The 18,661-nt window shown below is 44.0% G+C and overlaps 1 pseudogene; it reads left to right on the plus strand.

Annotated features, from left to right (window-relative positions):
- The first annotated feature begins 9,462 nt into the window (after window positions 1–9,462).
- LOC110559816 (glyceraldehyde-3-phosphate dehydrogenase-like) lies at window positions 9,463–10,355 on the plus strand (annotated as a pseudogene).
- Window positions 10,356–18,661: the final 8,306 nt, after the last annotated feature.

Below are 18,661 nucleotides of genomic sequence, written 5' to 3' on the forward strand. Positions count from 1 at the left end.
ATATGACTGTCTTAGACTTTCTGTTGCTTTGAAGAGGCACCATGACCATAGAAACACTTATAAGGAAAACATTTCATTGGAGATTGCTTACAGTTCAGAGGTTAGTCCATTGTCATTATGGCAGGGAGCATGGCAGAATGCAGGCAGACATGGTGTTGGAGGGGTAGTTGAGAGTTCTACATCTGTATTGCCAGGCAGCAGGAAGAAAGAGTATGCGACTGGGCCTGGCTTGAGTTTCTGGGACTTCAGATGACCCCCTAATGACACGTTTTTCCCAACAAGGCCACACCCTGTAATAGTGACACTCTTTATGAGTCTTTTGGGCCAATTTCATTCAAACCACCACAGTAATCTCGTCATATATGAGAGCTACAAATGGTGTCCTCCATACTCTCTGGGAACCACTGTCAGAGGAGATCTTTAAAGTATGCTGATGTTTAGGTACCAATGCCAGTAGCCATGCCTGGGTGAAGCAGGGATGTCCTCCTCACTTGAAACTTTCTACCTTTCACCCAGGATGCCTGGCAGGCAGATGTGCTTATTACAGAATTTTATAGGTTCAGGAATGAAGTCCCTGGGAAGAGACAGCTTTTCACTTTTTTGAAGTGAGTAACCCACATTCCCTGGTATACTGAGTCCTTTTCAGTGTATGCACTGGACCAATGCACCAGGTATGTGCAGGTAGGAAAGTGCCAAAGGCCAGGGATTTCTGTTTTCAGGGTGTCTACTTGCTCTGCTGCTCTGCTCTGCAGCTGGTCTGAACCAACATCTCTTATCAGGGTGGTGCAACACCCCTATCTTGTGTTGATAAAGACATCTTTCCAGTTATTTTAGAAGACAAAATCCAAACACTGAAATGGGAAAGATGGGCTTTTAAAGCCTCTACCTGAGGCCTGAGCTATCACCTTCCCCACGAAAACATACATTCTCACACCTGTGCACTCACACTGAGACACCCAGGTAAACTCATGAGTTTGTACTCTGTGACACAATGCACACTTAGTCACGTGCTCCCCACACCCTCCCACATCCAGAGAGTAACATTCACACACATTCACACTAAGCACAAGCTCCTCAGGGGACCCTGATGCCTTGGAACCTGCTGAGAGTGGTCAGGGCAACAGTAGGCAGATGGGCACATGGGCAGTGTCCTCACCATGTGTTTAGTGGCCACAGACACATAGAAGGGCTTTCCTCTATGTCTTTCTCAGTAGCAATCTGTGGACTTCTGTGTCACCAGCTGAGTGTGCTGGAACGCTTGTGAGTATGCACATGTGTGTATGTCTAAGGTTCAGAGTTCTTACACAAGCAAGCTGGCCATGTACAACACAATTCTCCATGAGTCCTGTGCACATGTGCTTATGTGCATCCCAGCATGGAGTCATTTGAAAAGATAATTAGTACTAGGCACCTTCCTGGGGTCCTCAGAGGGCTGGTGTCCATCCTGTTTGTCACTGTTTCTCTCCTAATCCTCTCTAATGAGGGTTTGTGTTAACACGGATAAGCTTTTGCAGAGTGACTACTGGCTAGCTGAGCCTGGGAAGGACACACCGGCTCGATGTCAGTGCCCTTGGCTGAGTCTGGGAGCTGGCAGATGGGCAGACTCCCCTCCGTCTCCACAATGGCCACCATCTGGGATCCCCCATTCTCTGCCTCTATCTCAAGTTCTGGCTTTTCAAGAGTGTGTTTTTTTGTTTGATTTCAATAGCTAGGAGATAGCTGGCAGCATTCTGATTGAGAGCATGGCCTGGAAAAGGTTGTTGGACAGTGGACTGGGAAGAAGGGGATATTTGTCTTTGTGCATTGCCCTTCTCATTGGTGTGGCCAGATCATCTGCTGACAGCAACTTAAGGGAGGGAGGGTTTACTTTGGTTGTCTGTCCAGAAGGTTGGAGTCTGTCTTGTGAGGAAGTCGCTGTGGTGGGAGCAGTTGTGCTGTGCGCTGTGGAAGCAGAAGTGTGAGGCTGCCTGCTTATATGTGTGAAGACCAAGAAGCAGAGTTGGGGCAGAAAACTGAGCTTGGTTATCAAACTCAAGGCCCGTGGACCAGAGACTCAGCTCCTACTGTTAGGCTTTAACCCCTGAAGGTTTGACCACCCTGCAAACAACATCACGGGCCAAGTGATCCAACTCCCGAGTCAGCAGGGGACACTCCATGCACACCACTGTGCTCTGCACTCTGGGAGAGCCTTGTCTTTGCTTTCTCGTTCATGGGTCACTGTGGCACACACTTTTAAAACAAGCTGCAGCACTGAGGTGTCTGTTAAGAGGAATGGACTGTGACCGTAGGGTTTATCTATGTTCACAAACTCACTTGATCTGGTCAGCAGGTGTAGAAGAGGATTCCCCTAAACTGGGCGTGAGGCATATGACCTGTCCCACACATGTCCCTGTGGCCCCTGCACCTGCCTCGTGCCTTCTCCCAGCCTTCGTGGTGTTGTTTGGAACTCCAGTGTCTTGTAAAACTAACCAGATAAATGGGTACTGCTTAACACAAGGAAACATAAATTTCTGCAGACGTTGACATGCCAGTCACTGCTGATCAGTGGCTTCCTTTCTGGAGGCCATCTTCCCACTGCACAGCCTGAGCAGACGCGCACAGCCCTGGAAGCGTGTCTCCCTCCCTGAGGGCCACCTTACCACGGCTCAGCCTGGAAAAGTCCTTGCTCCCTCTCACGGGGGACATACATGCCAGCGCACATGTTCTCTTAAAAAATTACATACATCGTTTTTGTGTATGTGCATCTGTGTTGTGTATGTATATGTGTGTATGTAAGTGTGTTGTGTGTATATGATATATGTGTGTGGTGTGTGCATGTGTGTGCACCTTTGACAATATATGTGTGTATTCCTGTGGGATGTGTGTATGTCTGTGGTATGTATGTGTATGTATGATGTCTGTGTACATATGCTGTGTGTGGTATAATGTGTGTATGGTATATGTGTGTGTGTATGATATGTGTATGTATAGTGTTTATGTGTGTGCATGAGTGTGTGTGTAAGTGTGTGTGTGCCTGTGGTATATGTGTATGCAGAGTCAGAGGAGAATGCTAAGTGTTCTCCTATGTTGCTCTCTACTTTATTCCCTTGAGGCTGATTTCTGACTAGCCTGGAGCTTACTGGTTTCAGTGAGGCTAGCCAGTCCCAGCCATCTTCCTGTTCCAGCCACCCCTAGTCCTGGGGCTATAGGTGCGAGGCCAGCACCAACTTTATTTTTGTGTATATGCAGGGTTCTGAACTTACACCTTTATGGCATTTCAGCAGTTACTCCCACGTTTTGAGCTGTCTCCCCAGCCCAAACGTCCACCATGTCAGCCCCCAGCCCAGGAGCTTCTTCAGAGTGGCACTGGTAAACAAATGCCACTAGTGGAAACACGTGAGCATATTTGGAATCATGTCTACATCTTGTGAGATTTTAAAAACTGACCACCTTGGGCCAATTGTGAAGAACACAGGAGCATCACATAGTAGCAGAGAGCTTTGGTTGAAACAGCCTCATACACAGCACAGGTGACCCCGCATCAAGACCGGCGACCAGCAGATAAGAAAGCAAGTGATTTACTAGCTTAAAAATGGACATCTATAGCCAACACAATAGTGTGAAAACGTGCCTACACACAACAAACCTACAAGGAAAATGACAGGAAAGACTATCCACACATATAACCAACTATGTTTATTTATATCTTTATGTTGTTCTTTATAGAGCAAGATACTACTGTGGCTTAAAACCAAGTTTTAAAGTTTTGATAAAAGTTTCATACACTATCTGGTTTTTAAAGTTACTGCTGGCCATGGCAGGAAGTGAAAGAATAGCATAAAGCAAACTAGTGAGAGGAATCACAACCAAATTCAAAATTCAGATGATTGGTGAATAACCTTTAGCACAAGTGTGTTCTGTGTAATCCTTGGGCTAGCCTTACACTCTGCTGACTCTCATTGTTTGTTGAAGGTGCAGACATGTCCAGGCCTTGGGGGTATATTTAGCACCTCCCTTGAAGTCACCTAAAGGAGTGGCACATGGTAAGTTCACAATATGCTCCAAGACGATTTTCAGAACAAAGTAGTCTCCAGTCTTCTCCACAGTGGGTTCCTGGTGTCACACACACTTTAGTGTAGATTAGGCTCATTGCTCTAAGTCTCTGTGTTGACACAGTTGGAGTCATGTGAGAGGCCCTCTCCCAGGGAGGATAAATCACCTCCCAGAACCACCCAGGACAAAGATTTCTGCTGAGATTGCATCTCAAGGTCAGATTTATGACCCTTGTGGACAACTTTCACAGCTCTGTCTTCATCAGAGGATGACCAGACCCCTCCGTGGACCCTGAATCCAGCAGGGAGGAAGTCATACCAGCAAAGCAGTGGACCATGTGGATTTAGATTCCACATGGATTCATGGAATATCTTTGTGGTCGGTATCTAAAAAGAAGCACAGAATAAACTAGACCCTTTAAACACAAAGTAGTAAAACTCTGCTAAGCTTGCACACAAATGGCCCGAAGCTCTGGACTTCAAGGCACACTCAGCTCCAGTTGCATAGACCTGGGTCAGGAAGGCTGTTCTGCACTACTCTCTGCTAAAGGGGTAGCCAAGACCAGGATGCCATCCATGTTGTTGTGAGCATAAGTTACATCCAATTCACAATCCTTGATGAAATAATCAGTGCCAGCCACCCAGTGCCTTTGTCAGAAATCCAAATGACGGAGCTCTTCCCAGAGGAAGATTCTGGAACACTTGGACCTTCCCAGGACACATTCTTACAAAAGCAGAGCACACATGTGCACATGAGCACACACTAGCATATGCACACACACTAGCAAGAGACAAGATCCAAGTCTCTTGCCAACAAAAAGCCTGCTGCTGAGTTCTACTAAATATCTAGAAAAGATCTTTTACTTATTTTCCTCAAATCCCTCCAGAACTCTAGAAAAGTGAAGAGGACAGACTTCTTCCTACACATTCTGCAAAGTCAGCTTTACCCTGACATCCAGTCCAGAAAAAAAAATAACAAAAAAAGACCAATACCTTTGGTGAATACAGAGGATGTTCTATTTAGCTTTAACTGTAATTTGACACAGCATGGAGTCACTTAGGAATGAGTCTCAATTGAAGAATACAGATCTGAAAGCTCAGTGGCAGGTGAGTAGGGGATTGCCTTGATTGTTAATTGATGTAGGCAGATTTCATATACTGTGGTGGTGCCATTCTTGTGCAGTGAGACTTGGCTGTAAAAAAAAGCTAGTGAAGCATGAACCAGCAGCATCATTTCATGGTTTCTGCTTCAAGCTCCTGTTTGAGTTCCGCCCCTGACTTCCTTCCGTGATGAACTTGTGAGCCAATCAAGCCTTTTCTACCAAGTTGCTTTTGATCATACTGCTTTATCAGATCAACGGAAAGTAAACCAGTTGAGTTTTGAATACTCAATAAGAAACTAGTAAACCTAACTCCCAATTCAAAGATTCCTTATTATAGTCCACTGGAAATCATCCAGGTATTTAAGGATGTTTCAACAAGCCAGGCATGGTAGCACATGTCTAGAGTCACAGTACCTGGAAGGAATGATCTGGAGTTTGAAGATAGCCCGAGATATAGTGAAACAACAGAGAAGTACTTCAACACACAGAAATCAATAAGCACATAAATATGATCTTCCACGTGAGCAGAAAGATTAAAAACTGTGTGTAACCAAAGCTATCTAAATGGACTTGATGTCCACTCAACAGGAAAGAAATCATGCTTGACATTGAAAGTGTAACTTGATTTCCAGAGTGGTTGTACAAGTTTACATTCCCACCAGCAGTGGAGAAGGGTTCCCCTTCAGCATGTGTTGTCACTTGAGTTTTTGATCTTGGCTATTCTGATGGGTGTAAGGTGAAATCTCAGGGTCGTTTTGATTTGCATTTCCCTAATGGCTAATGAGGTTGAGCATTTCTTTAAGTGCTTCTCTGCCATTCGATATTCCTCTGTCGAGAATTCTCTGTTTAGCTCTGTTCCCCATTTTTTAAGAGGATTACTTGGTTTGCTGCTTTTCAGCTTCTTTAGTTCTTTATATATACTGGATATGAGTCCTCTGTCAGATAAAGGGTTGGTGAAGATTCTTTCCCAATCTGTAGGCAGTTGCTTTGTTTTGATGACGGTATCCTAACTGAAACACACAATCCCCATCCTGAAAGGCAAAGAGGATGGACATCAGAAGAAGAAAACAGGAAACAACCTAGGAACCTGTTACAGAGGGCCTCTGGAAACCTGAAGAAGAAAACAGGAAACAACCTAAGAACCTGCCACAGAGGGGCTCTGAAAGCCTCTGCCCTGCAGACTATCAAAGCAGATGCTGAGCCTGATGACCAACTTTCGGGCAAAGTGAACGGAATTTTATGTAAGAAGTGGGAAATAGTAAGAGCTGGAGAGGACAGGAACTCCACAAAAAGAGCAACCGAAAAAGAAAATTTGAACACAGGGAACTTCCCAGAGACTTATACTCCAACCAAGGACTAATCATGAAGATAACCTAGAACCCCTGCATAGATGTAGCCCATGGCAGTTCAGTGTCCAAGTGGGTTAGATAGTAAGGGGAAGAGGGACTGCCTCTGACATAATCTGATTGGCCTGCTCTTTGATCACCTCCCCCTGAGGGGGGGAGCAGCCTTACCAGGCCACAGAAGATGACAATTCAGCCACTTCTGATGAGAACTGAATAACTAAGATCAGAAAGAGGGAGAGGAGGACCTCCCTTATCAGTGGACTTGGGGAGTGGTATGCATGCAGAAAGGGGAGGGAGGGTGGGATCAAGAGGGGAGGAGGGAGGGGCTTATGGGAGGATACAAAATGAATAAAGTGTAATTAATAAAAGTTAAATAAAAATTAAAAAAATAACTCTTACCACGAGCAGTAAAATATATATATTTCTTTTATATATATATATATATATATATATATATATATATATATATATATGAAAGTGTAACTTACCTAGCTCCTCAGAGCTAGTGAGTTCATGGACTTTAGAAAAGAATCTATTCCCACAACTTTGCTAGACCAGCATATTTCCTCACTACATTATACATCGTACCCTTATATGCACAGAGAAGTATAGCTACCACCTCTCATCAAAGAGTCCTCTTTATAACAAATTAAGAGCATCACAGAAAACCAGAACTGGACACAATTGAGAAATTGGTGGATCATGTGGAGCCCCAAAGGATGCATCTATATCACGACTCCTGCCTGTATGGCTCAGAGAACACAAAGACTGAATGAAAATTGCAAGAGCCAAACAATCAGCAGTCTGTCTCTCCTGTAAATGCTTGAAGAAGCAAGGCCAGAACCTCAGCAATATCAACAGACATGCTAATGAGGAAGGGGAGAGTTTTGAAGGGGTCTAGGGGTAACTAATGAGAGTAGGAAGAAGGAGAATCAAACTCTCCTTGGGGTAAACCTCCTTATTAGTTGCTCAATGCAAAGTAGTCACCCTTGATTTGTATACACACACACAATAATAATAATAATAATAATAATAATAATAATAATAATGAGGCTGTTAACTTGAGATTGGTAGAGGTGCAGGGAGGGGTTGGAAATGAGAGACTTCAGAGAGGCAGAGGAAGGAAAGGGAGGGGGGAACATGACATAATTCTATTTTGGCCATTCCGGCAGCAACATGGCTAACCCCAGCAGCAGGGTCACAGAGATTTGCATCATGAACCGCTTTACAAACGTTTTCATTTAAGTTGGCTCATTGTCCAGCCTGAAGGTGACATGGAGTTCAAGCACACTGGGAACCTGCCGTTTCTGCTCAGAAATCTGAACTGTGAGATCTGTAACTACCTACACATTTGTCCCAGGTTCTTGGCTGGATCATACCTAAAGCACAGGATCTTGTTCCTCCTGTGTTGCAAAACTGGACTTCAGAGGGACAGAACAGAGCCCAAAGACACACAATCCTTGGAACTCTGGCATGTCAGCTCATGCAAAACAAGCGAAGTCCTCTCACAAGCTGATGCCAAGGCACATTACATGTGCTATGATTTTATCATCATCCAAATGAAGAGGAGGGAGTTAGTGGCCATGGGAATGGCCTCAGCAGCTCGATGTAGTTCTGATTCCACCTGAGGGAGACATGGAGGGAGGGCTGATGGGGAAGATGGAAGAAAGGTCAGTGAATGAATCATGCAGGCTGCTAGAAGCGCCCAGACCCTTTTACTGCTGTTCAGTGTAGACTTGGGTGCCTCAGTATCACCATGACAGAACCTGGGGTCGCTGCAGCATGGAGCAGTGTCACCTTGATCCAGAGTAACTCTAGGATTCAGATTGCAGCACTGACCTGTTGAGGAGGCTCCTGAAAGCCTTAGCGATGCCACAGCACCATTTTGGCAACTGCACAGATAGCCGATCTTCAAGGATTCTGGGAGCCGGTGAGGTGGAGTATTCAGAAGGCAGGGATGCTGTCTGTCTCCCAGAATGTTGCTGGCCTTCATGCGATGGTGTTGCAGCTTTCTTCCTTTCTACACCAGACTTTCCTTTAGCTTCCTAGTCCTTGGCTGAGCACCATCACTTAAGACATGCACACTTCTGGGGTGGGTGGGTGGGGCAGGGGATTTGTTGTGTTCTGGGCATGCTTGGTGTATGTGGCAGAGGTGAAAGCGAAGAGGAGGCAAAAGTCCTTGACCTCAGAGAAGGATGATGACGAATCTGTTCTATAGAACACTTTGAAGAATGTGTCTGAGATACGAAAGGTGGTGGGACCTGAGGCAAGTGGAGTGTAGGAAGATCAGAATGTAGAAATGGAGGCAGGTGGATGCAGGTAGCTTAAGCTGTGGAGATCAAGGTAGTTGGGTACAGGTGGAACACTGAAAAATAAGGAGAAAACTGGGAAGGCCTTTGGCCCTTTTAACATTTTAAAACAAAAGTCTCTGATTAAAAAAATTATATGAGACCTGATATGCTAGGGTCAGATGGAAGGGGAGAAGAACCTCCCGTATCAGTGGACTAGGGGATAGGCATGGGAGGAGAAAAGGATTGGGAGGGGATGAGGGAAGGGGGCTACAGCTGGGATACAAAGTAAGTAAATTTTAATTAATAAAAAAGTAAATTTTAAAAACGTATACAAAATAAACAAATATAAAATAAATAAGCCACATTGTTCTAGCACCAGAAAATAAAAAAAAAAATAGAAGAAAGGAGAATATGAGAAATAAAGATGAGGAGAGAGGGGAGACAAAACGGATGGGATAGAAGAGGAAGGTGAATGGAGTGAAAGGTTTTACAAATTGAAGAGCTGTAGGATCACTATGCATGAAAAGGTCTCTCTGCTCCTTCCTGTTCCAGAGACAGGCACATTGTGTAGTGCCAGACTCATTCTTTAGACACAACAGTGAAAGTCGGATTTGGAAATATTTGAGGTCTGGCTACCAGGGTTGCTCACAACTCTGGCAAAGTGGAGATTGTTGCCATCAATGACCCCTTCATCGACCTCAACTACATGGTCTACATGTTCCACTATGACTCTACCCATGGCAAGATCAACGGCACAGTCAAGGCTGAGAATGGGAAGCTTGTCATCAACACAAGCCCATCACCATCTTCCAGGAGCGAGATCCCGCTAACATCAAATGGGGCGATGCTGGTGCTGAGTATGTTGTGGAATCTACTGGCATCTTCACCACCATGGAGAAAGCTGGGGCCCACTTGAAAGGTGAGGCCAAAAGGGTTATTATCCCTGCCCCTTCTGTTAATGCCCCATGTTTTTGATCAGTGTGAACCATGAGAGGTATGACAACTCACTCAAGATTGTCAGCGATGCTTCCTGTACCGCCAACTGCTCAGATCCCCAGCCAAGGTCATCCATGACAACTTTGACATTGTGGAAGGACTCATGACCACAGTCCATGCCATCACTGTTACCCAAAAGACTGGATGGCCCCTCTGGAAAGCTGTGGCGTGATGGCCACGGGGCTGTCCAGAACATCATCCCTGCATCCACTGGTGCTGCCAGCACTGTGGACAAGGTCATCCCAGAGCTGAACGGGAAGCTCACTGGCATGGCCTTCCATGTTTCTACCCCCAAAGTGTCTGTCGTGGATCTGACATGCCGACTGGAGAAACCTGTCAAGTATGATGAAATCAAGAAGGTGGTGAAGCAGGCATCCGAAGGCCCACTAAAGGGCATCCTGGGCTACACTGAGGACCAGGTTGTTTCCTGCAACTTCAATAGTGACTCCCTACTCTTCCACCTTTGATGCTGGGGCTGGCATTGCCCTCAATGACAATTTTGTAAAGCTCATTTCTTGGTATGACAATTAGTACGGCTTTATCATCAGGGTGGTGAACCTCATGACCTACATGGCCTCCAAGGAGTAAAAAGCCCTGGACCACCCACCCCAGCAAGGGCACAAGAGCAAGAGAGAGGCCCTCAGCTGCTGAGGAGCCCCTGTCCCAACTCAGCCTTTGACACTGAGAATCTCCCTCACAGTTTCTGTCCTACACTCCCAGAAATAGTGGGAGGGGCCCTGGGAGCCCTATTCTCTCCAATACCATCACCAAAGCTCACTGTACCCCCACAAAAATGCATGCAAGTCCTTATGTATTCAGCCACAGTGGTTCTGACTTAAGACTGACAATGTTTTGTTTATATGTTTTCTACAGAAGTGGTATGTTGGTGGAAGTCTCAGAGGGCAGGTGAACCAGAATGCTCTGCAGGCAGTGAGTATGGGGCTGATGTCTTACAACCTTCATTTCCCCCTTTGCCAAGCCCCTAGTTCATTCTTAGATTCCCCTTCAAGTTAATGAGAGTAGGCAAAAGACAGTCCATCAACAAAAAGATGGATGCTCCTCTGGAGACAAGAGGACTTACTGGTGCCATGAGTAGATTGGGGACAGCCTACTGCATACATAATGAGCCTTCCTTCTCTCAAAAATCTGGGCAGGCCACCCTTCACACTGCATGCTAGTCCCTGTAGGAAGAGGAACTGAAATATGTTTCTCTTCCTTCAGCTTCACTGGCTGCTCTGGTGGCACAGGATGGAGCCACATCCTGATAACTCGTAATTTCCATACCTTAAATAATTTAATGTGAACTCACATAAATAAAATGCTGTAACTGAACATAATTCTTCATACATTTTCCTAATAATCCTAGCCTTTTAAATTAGCATAATAACACTTAGAATAATTGAAGAATTTAATTGCATGGGGCCTTGGAATATTATCACTGTGCTGGGTACCCCTATGAAGCTCTGATTAGCTTTAATTTAGCTGGTTTTTCCATTTAGTTTTCATATTAGATGAGGCTTCAGAGGGCAGACACACACACACACACACACACACACACATGCATGCACATACACACACACACAAACACACAGATATACAAGCAATGGAATGCATGGTCCTTCATAAGCATCTACACACTTTCAAAAACCCTCTGGGTACACCGTTCTTGAATTAAGATGAAGGGGAAAAGATCAACATGGAGATGTTAAACGTTAGTGTTCCTCACTCTCTGTGTTCACAATTATCCAGACACACGGAGGTTCACTCTCTGTGTGTTCTATGGTAGCTCTTTGGAAACTTTTTCCCTAGCAACTCCTTTTATCTGAAAAAAGATATTTTTACTTGACTCTAAATATATAGGTAAACAAAATAGGTGTATAAGGCAAACATCTGCTGATATCAAGTGCTGAAATTCATGAAGAGAGCAGGCGTTCCTTTGGATGGAGGCTAAGAACAGGAATGCCAGGCTAAGCCTGCGGCTGGCCACTTGACATTTACCTGCCCTCCACCCTTCAAAATAGACATCTTGCTTGTCCCTCCCAGTATGTGCTGCTAACTGGATACCCTTTCAGTTCAGATGTTGGTGTCTCCACAAGAGCAGGAAGGCAGCATACTGGCTTTCAACCTGTGGCATTATATCATTAGTTTATAATGACATAAACTAATGGTTTATATCATTATACAGACGCTGCACCACAGACAAGAAATGTGAACTTTTTCTTGAGAGCAGAGGACTTACCGGATAGAACACATAACCCATATCTGAGATCTGAAGAACAGGAAGCCACAGAATCTATGGAATGAAGAGACTTCCTAACTAGCAGATGACATATGCCCTTGAGTTCAGGCACCATGTTGGAACTGGGCATAATAGTAAGTGCCTGGCCATCATAGGCACAATTGGGTGGAAGGGACAGTTTGATGGTGAGCTGGTTTCCTAGGAGTTCAGAAAGTGATCAAAGGAAGTTTGCAACAATATAATTCCATTTTCCCACAGCTCTTAAAGCAGAGTCTGCATTCAAGGTGTACTGGGCAGGGAGAACACTGTCCAAAGTCTTGGCAAGTTCCTTCTTGTCTTCATCTCAGCTCCAGCAGATGGTGCTCTGTGAGCCTTGGCATTCCTTCTACCATAGATGTCACAACACCTTTTTCTCTCTGGCTTCTCCTATCTCTCAAAGGAACTCATCTCTAGACTTTGAGCCCACCAGGTTATGAATGATGATCGCTTCCCTCCCAGATCTTTCACCTCCCCACATCTGTAAAGAACCTTTTGCCAAGTAAGGTCACACTCACATCTGTTTTGGGATGGCATGCAGTTGCCACAGGTAGGTGGGAGGAGAGCTAGCAGATGGGGGAGCTGGGAGTTGTGAAGGCGACCTTCTACTTCTTCCTATCATTGTTCTGTGTTTGTACTTAACAATCAGCAAATGATTTGCTGGAGGGTCTCACTAGAGCCTTAGATCTAGAACTGGTACCCATTTCATGTACAAACTCACCTTCTAGGACCAGGATCCTCCACACCTGTCAGATAATTCAGATCAGAATAGAAGAGACAACATTGGCTCACCTGCAGTGCATGTTGGTGAAAGATAACATTCACTGTGGTCACACAGGTGAAGTGAGGGCAGGCAAGGTCAGTCTGGTCATATGCATGTGAAACATTCTCACTGTTTTGGATACAAATATCTTTGTGCTAAGATCTAATAGCCAGGGTATCCTAGGGGCTGGACCTGGCAAATCTTCACTAAACATTAAAAACTGGGAACCTGAAAGCAATCATCCACACAAAACACCAAGACCAGACGGTTCCCTTCCTGATATAGAATTCCTAGGAAGAGGAGTAACTAAGGGGTCTGCAGAGGTCAGAGTCTTCATCTAAAGTTTTGGGTACTTTTACTTCTCTGTTTCTGTCCAGAAGGGACTTAACAATAAGGGGCTTTAACACACATTTTCACAGGAGAGAGTTCTCAGGGTAGGGAAGACACACATTTCACAATACAAACAGTGAAAGAAGTGGGAAGCTGGCTGACCACACTTTTGCCAACACACTGAATGAAATTTCACCCACACAAAGTTCTTTCAGAGAACAAGAACAGGAAGGATGTAGAGGTTATAAGTCCTGAAACCTATCTCTAGTGACATACTTTTTTCAGCAAGGCTCCATCACCTTCCCCAAACAGTGCCACCAAATGCAGACCAAATGTTCAAATACATGAGCCTATGGGAGAAATTTATTATTCAAACCGCCACATCCAGCCCCTGAATTCCATAGACTCATGGCCATATCATGATGTAAAATGCATATAGTACAATTTCAAAACATCTATAGTCTGTTTGAACACTATACCAAAGTCCAAAGACCGAGACTCAAGGCAATCTCCTAACTATAATCTCCTGAAATATCAAGACAGAAAGTTACATACTTGCAACACAAAATAGCATAGAATATACGCTATCATTCCAAAGGAAGGAGTTGGCTCATAGTGAGAAAATATTGGACCAAAGTAAGGCAATACTTGGGAGTCAGACACAAACTCCTCTAGCTCTCTGGTATCTGAGGCTTCAGTTTCAAAAGATGTACATGCTCTGCACGTCCAGTCTCGTTTCCTAGAACACACATTTCTCTCTTGGAGCCTTCCACTTCCTTTCCTTGGCAGATATCTCAAGACTCTGGCATCAATGTTATATTGTGGTCCCCAATGGCAGCAAGGCTTTAGCTTCACGGCTTCATGCAGTGACCTTTGAGGTCACTTTTGTATTCTTCATATTTTCAAAGCAAGAACTGTATGGATGACACTGCCAAATTCTGTTGCCAGTTATGGGTGGACTCTTGTCCTCTTGGACCTCACTACCATCAGCTTGTGCATGCTCAAGGAATTGATTTTCAGGAGCAAGAACACCCTAGGCTTTCTTAACAACTTAGAGGCTTATGTAGGTGGGGCCTGGCCCCCTTTTGTTTTTTCCAATGCAGAGGAGGAGGAGTACCTTTAATGGTGCTTAATTTGCTTAAAACTTATAGTCTCCTTTCCAGCATGACATTTCTGCTGTTACTAAGCTTTCTTTGCCTTTCTAAGCTGCACATTTTGTATTTTTTTTCTGACTTACTTGTTGATCCTTTTCTTGTAGACTTGATTGTGAGTTGACAGTAATAAACATACAACAAACTCAAAGTTATAGTTCCTTAAAAATTTCTCCACCAAAGTAATTAGTCCATTACTTTTAATTTTATTCTCATGCAAATTATTATGACACTGATTATAATACATGCAGATTATTTGCCAATGTATTACATGGATGGGCTATGGTTATGAATGTGATATTTCTCCCCACCCATAGAACCTCATGAACCAGGTTGCAACTGTCCACATTGTTGTCTTCCAAGCTTCTACTGAAATGCCCTTTAAATTCTGCTTACAGCAATGGTTTTCTAATGCAAACTTTCAAAATCTTTCATATTCCTTCAAAATACAACATAGTCATAGTCTTATTTCATCACCCCACTCCTGATACCGATTTCTGTCTTAGCTATTTTTATGTTGCTGTGATAAAGCATCATGGCCAGATGCAACTAAACAAATAGTTTATAATTCCAGAGGAAGAGTCCTCATGAAAAGGCAGGTATGGTGGCAGGGCTAGGAAGCTGGCTGGTCACATCTTTATCCACAAACAGGAAGCAAAGAGAAAGAACAGGAAGCAGGGAAATGCTATAAACTCTTTGATTCACCAGAGCTTTTATGAAAGTGGAACAAGCAAAGTGTTGTGCTGGATCTATGTGCAGGCTGAGAGCCAGGGACAGGCTGGCACAACAAATTCTTTCAGAAAAGGCTGGTCTGGTCTGGTTAATAACACCTTAGTGATTAAACTACTTCCTTCAGCAAGGTTCCCTCTCCTTAAGTCTAATAACCTCCCTCAACAGAATCACCAATAGGGATCAAATGTGCAAATACTCGAGCCTATAGGGTACATTTCCCACTTAGACCAACACATCAGTAGAATATGTCTACCTTGGAACCTACCTGGATTTCATCAGTGGTATCCATCTACATATGAGGATATATGGTTTTATGTGCAAATATGGCATGGAAACACTCATGACCTGTGTGAAGACAGAAAAGAACACACACAGATCTAAAAGGCTGTCTAGGTACATAAGCACATATACCCAGTGACACTCAAAGAATTCAGAAGTCTTCGGAAAAGAGGGCAAGGACTATGCCAGTGTATCCTGCAGCCAACTTGTGAGTTGAAGTAGGCCTGAGTGGCTGACATCATCATCTTAATGCTGCATGCCTGACAATCCTTCATTTCCCCTAATAACAGGGCTGTGTGTGATGATGTGTCCCAGCTTTGTGAGAACCCTAATTATCTCATTGCCTCTGACAGGAGTTTGGCCAAAGCCTCTACTCTGGGAATCTGAACATGGAGCTTGGGCTTGGTTTTGTGGCACAGTCCGTGTCTGCTTTTCGCATTAAACTCACTGGGGCTGCATGTACACACTGGTGACTGGCATCAAGAGATGAACAAACTGAAGTGACCATGGTTACAGGCCAGCTTATTTACAGAGAACAAGGCTGTATTGAAAAAAACAGGCTTGGCAGGTTGCCACAGTGTCTCACACAGGACACACACAAGGCAGGTTCTACTCCTTTGTATCCCTGTACTGTAAAGTACCTTGATGGCCAGCCTGGAAAGTCAGGCCGGCTCTACCAGCCAGTGCCTGATGAAGGGGTAGGCTGTGTGAGTAGTTCTGGCTGGTCTTGTTAATTGACAGAGGATCACACAGCAGTGAGTCCTTCTAGAGTGCAGACACATGGACCTGTGCCACCCTTGGCAAGGGGATCCCAGGCACTAGCTACAGTGTGCCACCCAGCTTTCCATCATCCTGACAAACACTGAGGAAAAACATTTACAGGAGGAAGGGTTTATTTTGGCCCACAGTTCAGAGAGTACAGTCCAGAGTCATCAGTTTTATTGCTTTCTTGCTGTGTCAAGGCATAGCCTCATGATGGGAACACCTCATGGCATTCAAAAGATACTTAAAAAAAAGAGAGGGAGAGAAGGAGTAGGGGATGGGGAGGGAGTAGGTCTTGGGGAAACAAGATAGACCTTTCACAGTCACAAACCAATAACCTATTTCCTATCAGCCCATTTATTCATTAGTGCTGGGGCTCCAGTAGCTGGGGCAAGCTACCAACACATGAACTGTTGGGGCTGCTTTATATATAAACTGTAACATCAGTGGAGGGGATGACGGTACTTATTCATAAGATAATGTGGTCATAGAATACATGTGGAGGCAAATGTCAAATCATGGGTATGGTTGATGGATCATACCCTTTGAAGGAAAGTTATATAAGCACAAGAGTTCAAAAGGGTTTTGCCAGGAGCATGTCCAGATTGCAGTGTTCAGCTAGGACAATTCTTAGGAAGAGAGTTTTACTCCAAGGAGGGAAGCCAGGCTCAACTGTATCCCTAGATTCTCCATAATTAATTCTGTACTCAATAACTCACACTCAAGACAGCCCTATGGAAGCCATAGCAAGCTCCTCTGTGAGCCAGAAGGGGATGCATGTTCCTCCTCCTGAGCAGAAGAGATAGGATCGTATCAGGGGTGGGTCATCAAGGGGCAAGAGGAGGGCCTTCATGGAACCCTATAGGCTCAAGAAGAGAGAATCTTCTAGGCTCTTTACAGCCTGACCCAGGCCTTTCCCAGAACCTTGGGGATGTATCCACAGCCTGTCCACCCTGTGGACATTTGCTCAGTAGATATCTTGAGCTTCTATGTCAATCATAGAAATTTTAAATAGAACTGTGAAGCCATCTCTATACTTTCTGTGGCTGGATGTTAGTGCTGGGTGGTTCCTCTGTCAGGAGGCCCAGTATCAAGGCCAGGAAGTGCTCCCCCTTGAAAGTCCTTATTGTTGGAAATAAGGGAACATTGTCTTCTCCACATCTAGTACCCTGTTTAGAGGAAAAAAAAAAAAAAAAAAAAACCATGAAATAAAGGTCACATCTTAGAAGCAACTAAATAGGATTCAGTTAAAAGGATGGGATCTACCCATTGTACCCTGCAGGCTTTGACCTACATCCTCCCCTCCTTAGTTCCAGAATTACTAATGTGAATCTGCTTTATAAATTCCTGAGGAGACTTAAGTGGGCTCCACCCCGCCCTCCCGCCCTCCTGTTCTGCCTCCTGCTCTGGGGTCAACAGAGTTCTCAGGTTCAGAGAGTATCTTGGCTTCTACACAGCATTGGTACAGATGGGAACTAGGGCTATGTACTAGTTCTGCTCTGCCATTTTTGTCTGCAGAATGGAGAGGTTGTGGTGGAGCTTCCTGTGTCAGAGTCTGAATCCAATGAGGTGACAGATGTGTGATGCTTTAAGGGTGGTTAAATTTCTACTGAACACTATCCCATTGTACCCAACGTTTTCTTAAGACCAAAATCACACCTCTGATTGTACACCAACATCGTGTGAAGGCCAACCAGATGGTCCTGAACAGCAGCAATGATGTTTGTCCCCGTATGTCACATGGTATCATCAGAGCAGAAAGCTGACTTAGTCATGACCTCAGAGGAAGCATTCCACCCCTGGAACTTGTATGCATCATCATCATTATCATCACAGGTCTGCAGAACACACCCACACACTCACCTGTGCAAGAGCACCTGGGGAGTTCTCAAAGAAAAGACTCGAAGCCTTGCCTGTGAACTTCCCACTTAGAGGTGACTCTGCATTCAGTGAGTTATGTTCCTGCAATGCTCCCTGGAAGGGTGTTACTTCTATTCTGCTGAAAATGAGGGGTGCAGACAGTCCCCATCCCAAAGCAGCTGCCCAGATGGAGTGGATACAATGGCTATGTTTCTGTGGTCCTTATATTGATGCACTTAATATAATGGTCATTATTGGAATATATTCTTGCCAATCTCAGAGAGAAAAATATGGTTTCTTTTCTTTCATTTTGCAGTTCCGAGATGTTATTAAATACAAAATTTTCTAGTAGGCAAACTGAAGTAACAGAAAGATGATTGGTAAGAGAAGTAAAGAGAGGGTGCTCTTTGCATCATATATGCATATATGAAAAATTAGCATTTCTTTTTTTTGTTTTTTGTTTTTTTTAAGTTCTAGGCCAACCTGGGCAATATATTAAGTTATCAATATAGAATATATAATATATCAACATATTAATACATCAACACACTAATATATTATAATAATATAACATATCAAGATATTAATACATCAACATATTAATGTATCAATTAATATATCAATATATTAATACTTAATATAATATATAACATATTATTATATTATATAAGAATATGTACAATGTATTAATATATTAATATATTGATATAATACAATATATATACTAATATATTATTTTTTA

The sequence above is a fragment of the Meriones unguiculatus genome, chromosome 3 (genome assembly GCF_030254825.1).
Source record: "Meriones unguiculatus strain TT.TT164.6M chromosome 3, Bangor_MerUng_6.1, whole genome shotgun sequence".
NCBI lineage: Eukaryota > Metazoa > Chordata > Mammalia > Rodentia > Muridae > Meriones > Meriones unguiculatus.